The following is a 9009-nucleotide window of genomic DNA, read 5'->3' on the forward strand; positions in this document are numbered from 1 at the left end:
CTTCTTAACTAAACTATACGGATGTTTAAAAATCTCAATGACAACACCAGTCTCTCTATTAGTACAGAATCTAAAGAAATTTGAGATGCATACATCACTGGCTCTACTAACAAATATAGAGTTCAACACAACCTCAAACAGAGTGAACTGTGAATTGAAAAATCAAGATGTGTCAATCCTCCAAATGTGATGTTATCTAAGCTTAAAACCGTCCTCCATTAAGAACTTACTATAGCTCTATAATGTCGGTACAGAGAACAGAACGGGTTCCTATAAAGGTTCGTGTAAATCATGGGGAAAGTTCCTGCGATTAAAACAGGGCCATAACACTTTAAATCTTTCCTGGCACTGTCATAGATTTAGCAGATAGTCTTTTAAAATCAAAGAGAATGACAGAGACAATACAGCTCCTGTCTCAATTTACATTATAAACGTAGTAAGAGACTTTAAGAGCAGTGGTAGACCAGTGATGTGGGGCACATTTCACCTCAACGGACCGCGTTGTCCCTTAAACAACTTTTCCCCTCTGCTGTCACCCTTTTGAAATAAAGTGTCTCACCCCCTCTCAGGAGAATATAGTGTAAGATGAACATATTCAATGAAAATGCTCCCCGACGAAATGCAGCCAAATACCTGTGCACAGGAGAGTTCTTCCATAGAGAACAGAGATTGAACAAGATAACAATAAAGTGAAAACAAAAGTCGTTAACCGAATCTAAACCATCATGACCTATATTAAATAAAAAGCTTAATTTTATACTTCAGGCAGCTGGAGCTCAGGACATTGTAGAGCGGACATTCCAGTAATCAGAAGGCCGGTGTGTGAATGATAGAAATTAAGGTGGTAGTTCTGTATAGAGGTTTGTATTGAAAGGGGAATGTAATTTAAAGCACTGTTAGGACCAGAGAAGTACTTTATGAATGCAATTCCATTTGCCATTGGCCTGTGGCCTGATTCTCCTCATTCCTGCTGTGTTTCCTATAAATTTACATTTATATTATTTAAATCCCTTTTCTCTGAAAATCAGTTATCGATGTTCATATTAACTGTGCAGCTCATATCTGAGGTCACTGGGATTTCAGTGGAATAAAGGTAAATTCACATGGACCAAGTTTTTTCTCAACTACACTTCTCTTCTACATTATACACTAATGTTCTGCAAAGTCACTGTTGCATATTTCTTGAACCTTATCCCCAGTTACTCATCAGAATATTTACGAACCACCAATTTATCAAACTTGTCTTTTTCTTGTCTTATCTTTAGCGTAAATGCAGAATCTCTGGGTTTGGGTCTGGTTGGCAGGACAGAAATCGACATTTGCAGTTTTGTTGGTAACGAAAAGAGTCATTAGCTGCAACCCTAAACCTTATTGTAAACCTTACAATAAAGCTAACAGTCAATCCCTCGGTCAATGGAACTGAGTCAAATTCATACTGTACCTCCATATTTAGTTGACGGCTTCAGATGCAGGCAACCTGTATCTCCAGGCTGCCGTTCCTGTTTGTGAGGATGGGCGTCTAGTACAGTAGTGAGATATACATAAATAGAGAGAGGGAGAAAAAGATAGAGATACTGATTGATTGATAGATCTCATAAGGATGTTAATCTGGAGTTGTTGTAATCTCTCTCGTGAACCACAAATCAAAATCTTTTTTGCTCTTTGTTGGGAAGGTTGGAAATGTCTCTACACGGTATCCAGACAGACGGCCGGGGACGTAGCATTTTGTCAGTGAGTCGGCCCTGGCTGTTACCGGCAGCCTGCCATGCTCCAGATGGTGACAGGTTTCCCCTCCAGTAGCCTGCCGGCCTTGGCCCTCCGCCACCTGTGAGTCAGGTAGGGCAGGTGAGGACGGCTTGGCAACTACACACTGACTGAGGCACACAAGCCCAGGTGATGCTGTGCGATCTGAGCGAGCAGGCTGATCTCTGACCTGGATCAGCGAGAATTAACGTTGGTATCTTCAGTTTGTGTAATGTAAAACTGTAAATTTAAGGTTGTATACCAGCTTCTTTATTTGTGTCCCTCCAGGACACTGCGTGTGTCCTTCCAGCATATAGTCAGTACACATTTACGACACTTTCTCCTACTTAAAATCACTTCACTCTGCAGGAGGATTTAAGTGTCATAAAAAGTGATGTCTTCCGTTTTTTTTCGCCTCCTTTAGTGCTTCAAATTATAGACCTTTCCTCGCTGGTAAAGTGAACACCTGGGCCTGAACACTCGTGCTGGCAGATCTCCAAGAACATCAACAGTTCCGCCTGTCAGGTCCTGATGAGCGCACATCGCTGCACCGTGGTTCACTCCAGGTCAGGGATAATGTGCATAAAATGAGAGAGGCAGAAATCGCTGTGATAATCTTTCAATATTACCGAGGTCACGGCACATTAAAGCATTCTACCGGGAGCAGATTGACAGCTGCTCTATAAACAGTCATTGTCACACTAGCTTTTATTTCATGTCATGGCATTATGTTGGTGTACATACAGTGTATATGCATCTCACGGCACTTTAAATCCTCACATTTAGGCTCTCATCTTGTATCTGATCTGGTTATAATCTCTTTGCATTACTTTTGCGTAATGGTTTCACTGCTGTGGGTGTTTTCATACATACATCGTTCTTCCTGTTTAAACATACATATTGCATCTAGTCTAAGTTTAATTGTTTGACATATTCTGATTGTACACTAATCTGAATTTGTCTTACTTTCTGTTGTTGTTGCTTGTTTTGGTTCTCTCTTGCAACCTGAATGGGACTTAAAGATAGAACGTGTAGCAATTATTCATTAAAATGTCTAAGAACGACGAGATCTATGTTGTGTATTTTGTTGACAATTAAATTTAAGTTATTCAAAATGTTTCCAACAATGTTCAAATCCACAGAAAGAAAAGGGGGTGCTTTGTTATGGTCGCCTATGAATTGCATCATTTCTGCTTAACTCTGGTAAAATGATTTTGGACTCAGGAAACTCACACTTCTGGCCTGTTCGTCTGTTAGCCTGTTAGCCTGTAGTCATAATAGATCAATATTATTATCATTATTGTAACCGTTTAGCTGTGCAATGTTAAAAAAACGTTAATACATGAGCTCATCCATGACCATGGTTCATGCCAGGTAGCTTTGCATCAACAATGGAGGTGAAGACAACGCCTCCCCTGATCCCACACTCCTTCACAACATCAATGAGGGCGAAACGTTGAATTATCCGTTGTTGATTTAGCAGGGGGTGTAGACATCTCCAGAGCTGAGTGCTCAGAAAAAACTTGTTTGCATACCTCCACAGTCTTGTCCTCTTTGTACATAGCATACTTTTTTTGTTGTTAATGGATTGAGGTTTACTATACTGGGACTTCGAGCCAACTGTGGATTCCACGCCTGATTTCCCTCAGCAGTGTCAGCTCAGGACAGAGCAACAGATCCGGCTGAAATCTCCAAACAACCATGTCTGGTTTCGCTGAAATCGTTCCCCATTCCCAAAACAAACACTTGTTTACAGCGGTCCTTGGTGACTCACGGCTCCGCCTTCACCTTGTGTAACATCAAGATTTAATACTCTCTGTGTACCGGGAGATAAGCTACTACAGCCAACTGTTACTAGGAGTACGAGGCCAACCACATCAAAACAAAAGCACTCATCACTCAAACAGGAAGTAATCCATAAAGCACGTGTATTTTTTTAGGTTGACCCTTTTTTCCTGCCCGTCGAAGAACAATTTAATTCTGCGTCTTTTCCCACAAAGGAGCTTTGCACTCTCGTACCCCTTCCCAGATGTAATCGGCTCAATGCAGAATAATGAGAATAAAGTCACAATTAACACAAGGAAAATAAGGGTAACTCACAATAACCCAACATAAAGTTCAACATTAAAAAAAGATATGTATAATAAAGAAATGTTATATGAAAAAAATGTAATTAAAGTAAAAAATTAAAGTAAAAGGGACAGCGTGGCCTAGGGGATAGAGTGGGTGTTCTGCAACAAGAAGGTTGCTGGTTTGAATCCCACTCTTTCCCATCTGCATGCCTAAGTGTCCTTGGCAAGATACTGAACCCCTAAAATGGCCCGTCATAAATGCTGAGTGTTCTAAAAAATGTAAGTCGCTTTGGACAAAAGCGTCAGCTGAATGTAATGTAAATAAAACTTGAACATTAATAAATACACAAAGTTTTTTGTTCCTTTTATTTTTATTTTTAGATTCCCTGACATTCCGACAAGAGAAGCGCTACTATGTACACGTGACCACTGATGCTGTGTAGCCTCTATACTTTCTCATAAAAGTGATTAAGTTGTAGTTTTGTGTCTTTTTTAGATTTATTTTTCCTGCCATTTTCCAGCTGCCAGCAGCAGACTGAGTCACACGGTGTAAACAGAAGCCATTCCTGCTGCAGCCAGGGCTGTGGATAGATCTCTAGTTAACGGTGGATCGCCATGGAAATGATAGGTGGCAAATCAAAATAGCTCTTGTTAATCCAAGTTGTTGTAAATATAAAATAAATCCCTTTGTACTTCGTGAAGTATCCTCTCACAGTCATATTAATGAGAATGTGAGAGAAGAGGGTTTCAATGAGATGAAGGAGGTGTCAGTTTGTGAGATGGAGGGGTGATCGAGAAAGAGGGAAGGAGGTAGGGGGGTGGAAAGAGAGATGGTTTCACACAAGAATTCACCGGTGCCTTCACCAAAACACACACACACACACATACACACACACACACACACACACACACACAAACACACACACAAGGGAGAAAGTAAGTTATTACGGTGCAAATCTTTGGGGTCTGATAAACATTGTGCTCCCATGTGCAGCTTGTGTCACACTTTTCTGTGTGTGTGTGTGTGTGTGTGTGTGTGTGTGTGTGTTTGCACTCATGTGGTTGCTTCAGTTATTGGATTGAAGTTGCAAGATTGGACCAACAAGCTAGTCACCTACCAGTTTACAAATCACATCACGCTACACCTCGCTGTTCACAAACAACCCTCCTTTTCCCCCTGTTTCCCTCTCTCACTCTCACACATGCACATAAACACACTCTCAGTTGGGAGATTCTGTATTGTGTTAACTAAGTGGGAGGCAAAGTAGGAGGAAACCCGAACAACAGGAGACTTAAACAGAGGCGTAGAGAGGAGCAATCTGTATAAAAAGCGCAAACACAAGAGAAACAACATTGTTGTTAAGAGAAAATAGTTTTTAATGAAAAGTATTTGGAGAAGCAAAAAAAGGAGAAAAATCCACAGGAACTTGCCGATCTTTGAAGGGAGATACAATATATACTTCCAGTGCTGGGTCTTTCATTTCTAATTCCAAAAGCATACTTCCAACACCGTGCCACTTTTTGCAGATATTTGTGAAAATGACTTTGTCAAGGCGTTTCATCATATTTGGGGTGATCTCAAAATCTTCATCCTCGATTTCGATCCATATGTTTTCTATCAACGCTGAAGCCCCCTAAAATGTTCTTCAGCCCCCCCAAATAATTATTGGGATTTGTTTTTTTTTTAAATTAAACTATTGTTTTACACATGGACAAGTTATTTATAACTATAACATGCTACATATGTGAGTGTGTTTCTGGTTTGTATGTTTTCTCCCCCTTCAAATGACAATAAGTTTGGGGACCTTGGGGAGTCTACATCGCTGCTGCACTGGCTTTCTAACTTTGCCAAGTAACGTCTCTCATCAAGACTGCAGGATTACAGCCAAGGAGTTTAGCTCATAGTAAATGATGCACAGAGTAAAATTGTAAGTACAGGTAGTTACAGAATGTGGCTATCTGTAGTTGTTAACGATTGTTACCTGCTTAAATGTAAGTTTACTTGAGGCAAATGAAAGGGAATATTGTAATGAGCTATGTTAACACTAAGCTAGCTAGCTAGCTATATTGATAGAAAATGTCTCCAGTGAGCAAGAGTGTGAACGAGCAAATTTGAAATAACTATTGACAGCTCTCTATTCTTTGCATTAATATCTATCTCTAGTATTTTAAAACAATAATATCAGTGCCTATAGAATGTTGTTGTTTATAATCAGTTAATGCTAGTGAAAACTAAATGTCATAGTGTCCCTCATAACGCTATTGTACCGGTATATCATCCAATTCATTGACCACTTGGATATAAGAAGATTCTTTAGCAGAGGTGACAGCTTCGCCCAGTCAGATGCGAGAGAGAAGCAGCAGACTGACATACTAGTATATCCGTCTTTCCTTTACAAGCAGGAAAAATATTTCTCTCAGGAAAACTAAGTTCATATTTGTGTTGTCAAATTTCACAATGACCCTGAAATCTGTCTCTTCTGTTATCTCATACTGAATGAATGCAAGAAAAGATACAGAGAAAAATCACACTCTTTCTGATTGAACCAATGTGGGAACTGTCTGAAATAATGTTTGCGCACATTGCACATTGAACATTGCACATGTATTCAGCATCCTGAGGGGCTAAGCCCCCCCTTTCTTTCAATCCTAGAAACGCCCCTGCTCTCACCCAACACATCATCATCTTTATCGTCATCCTCATCATCCCCTCCCCATGCAGCACCACCCCTTCACCTACTTAGGTTCCTCTGATAGCAGCCCAGTGGACAAACAATTCAATATGCACGAGCTTGACAAGTCGCATGGAGTAGAGACAGGAGTAGCTGGGCGGCTGTGGTGTAACATGCAAGCAGGTGAAACCCAAGACAGAGCCATCACGTTCCAGGTTCACACTCACACTCTCTGCCAGCTCCTCAATGTTGCTGTTTCACAATGTCTGCATCACAAAGGAGGGACAGATATAATAACTGCTGCCATAAAGCTGTGCAGCTAATGGACTTCAACAAGTATCTCTGACCATTTGAAAGTGATGGGTGTTTATTTTAAATGCATTTTTTCCAGCGTTAAGATCATTCTTTGAAGAGCCTATAGCATTAAAAGATATAAAGTGCGATTTGAAAACTTAAACAAGTGGACTGCATGTTGTTGGCTGTTGAAAACTTACTGCTTAGTGAAAGTTGTGCCAATACTCCATCAACCTGTCCTTAACACTGCTTATCCTTTGAGGGTCTCAGGGGTGTGTGTTTGTGTGTGTGTGTGTGTGTTTGTGTGGGCACGAGGTGGTATGCAACGTGGACAGGTCGAGAAATATCACAGGCCTTCTTCTTTCCAGAGACAGTTTTGTGGAACATGACAATTAGATGTACGTCCTTTTTGCAGATATAACTCTCAACTTTAATACTTTCACATGATTGATAATTAGCATAACAACTCTGACACAAATGGTGAATTCAGCAGCTGTTTGAAAGTAACTTTGTGACTTTATTACCTGTGATAATTACCTGAAAGTGAATCAGGAGATTGAGAATCAACTTGGAATATTTGTTTCTGAATAAGTCATGTCTGCCATCTAGTGTTTGGAATGAGGAGGTGACACATGAGTTCATAATAAACTCTTAACTAGGCTGACATCTGTCCAGTGCAGTCTTTACTGCGGGACTTATAAAATAATCTTATACTTGTTGGTCTCTCTATGTGCACCAACAACTAAAAATACAGCCATTCAACATACAGGTGGTAAATTACAACAAAGACAACAACAACAATCTAATAATGTCGTTTATTCAATTGAAATAAAAAGGCTATTATCTAGCATGAGATAGAATCATTTTAATCCTTTCTAGTCCAGTATAATACATTTCAGCCCATTAATTAATTGGAAATTCTATGGAATGCTTTATATATAGAATTATATATCAATATAATAATTATATAGAATTTCCAATTAATTATTTTTAATTAATGGGCTCTAAAGTATATGTATAAGCATGTATATCGTGATAAATATATGTTTAATTCAAGGATGTTTAAATGTACTTTTACTCTGACAGTTGGTGCTAAAGTGTTTAAACGATCCTAAATGTACTGTGTGGGCGATGTGGTCTAGTGGGCCAAAAAAATGAATGTAATGTGACATGTAATTATAATTGTGTTAATGTAAGTATTCTACACCCATCAGGTCTTTTAATGAAATTAGACTCCTTGATATTCTTGATATACAGCACACAGCTTCCTTCAGTGTCTAAACATGTTCAGAGAAAGAAGCAGTTTACTTTCAGTAGTTAATAAGAGTTTAAGATTTAGGGACAGAATACTCTTAGTATTACTACTCAGCCTACTCTACCAGTTTCCCCTGATTTTGTTCAGTATTGACTAACTGACTGTTGGTCGGTATCTTGATCAACTGATATTACATTTTTTCTATGAAATACAAGACAATTTAACTCTAACCCTCTTACATTTTTTCAATCCAAATATATTTAGTCTCAGGGGTTTTGATTATTATTAATATTTTCAGTTCATCAGTATGTGTTTATTAATCCAAAAATATCCTATAAAAAATTGTGTGAGGGCCATCTAAAGGTAAAAAAAAATATATATTTCGAAACTAGGTCTTAATATTATTAGAATAAAGTTGTACATTTATGAGAATAAAGTTGTAATATAATGAGAAAGAAAGTCATACATTTACAAAAATTAGGTCATAATATTACAAGAAAGTCATACTTTTATAAGAATAAAGTCATAACATTAATCATAATATTGGTATTTGTTGTATAAAGAAGTTTGTGATAATGATATGAAAAATAAAATGTGCAAAATTGTGCCTTACACGTGTTAATGTGTAAATGCGTTTCTACTCGATTCTGCACTACATGTATGAACAGTTTTGATGTTTTTGATTTTGTTGAACGTCACACATACAGGAGGGATCATCTGGTAAACGACTCATAGGCCAAGTTATAACAGTATATATTTGGTTATCAAATGTTTATCAAACTTACTAAATTATATATTGATAAAATGATTATTAAAAACCACAACCTTCTCTCAGGAGTAAAAATCATTTTCAAAACAGAGACATTTATTATTATTATTTGTGATAATTATTGATTTTGACTGAATGAAAATGTATCTTGATATAGTGTATAGACATATCGCCCTGTCCCCGTTTCTGGTAGGAAATCAATAG

The sequence above is a fragment of the Platichthys flesus genome, chromosome 10 (assembly GCF_949316205.1).
Source record: "Platichthys flesus chromosome 10, fPlaFle2.1, whole genome shotgun sequence".
Lineage (NCBI taxonomy): Eukaryota > Metazoa > Chordata > Actinopteri > Pleuronectiformes > Pleuronectidae > Platichthys > Platichthys flesus.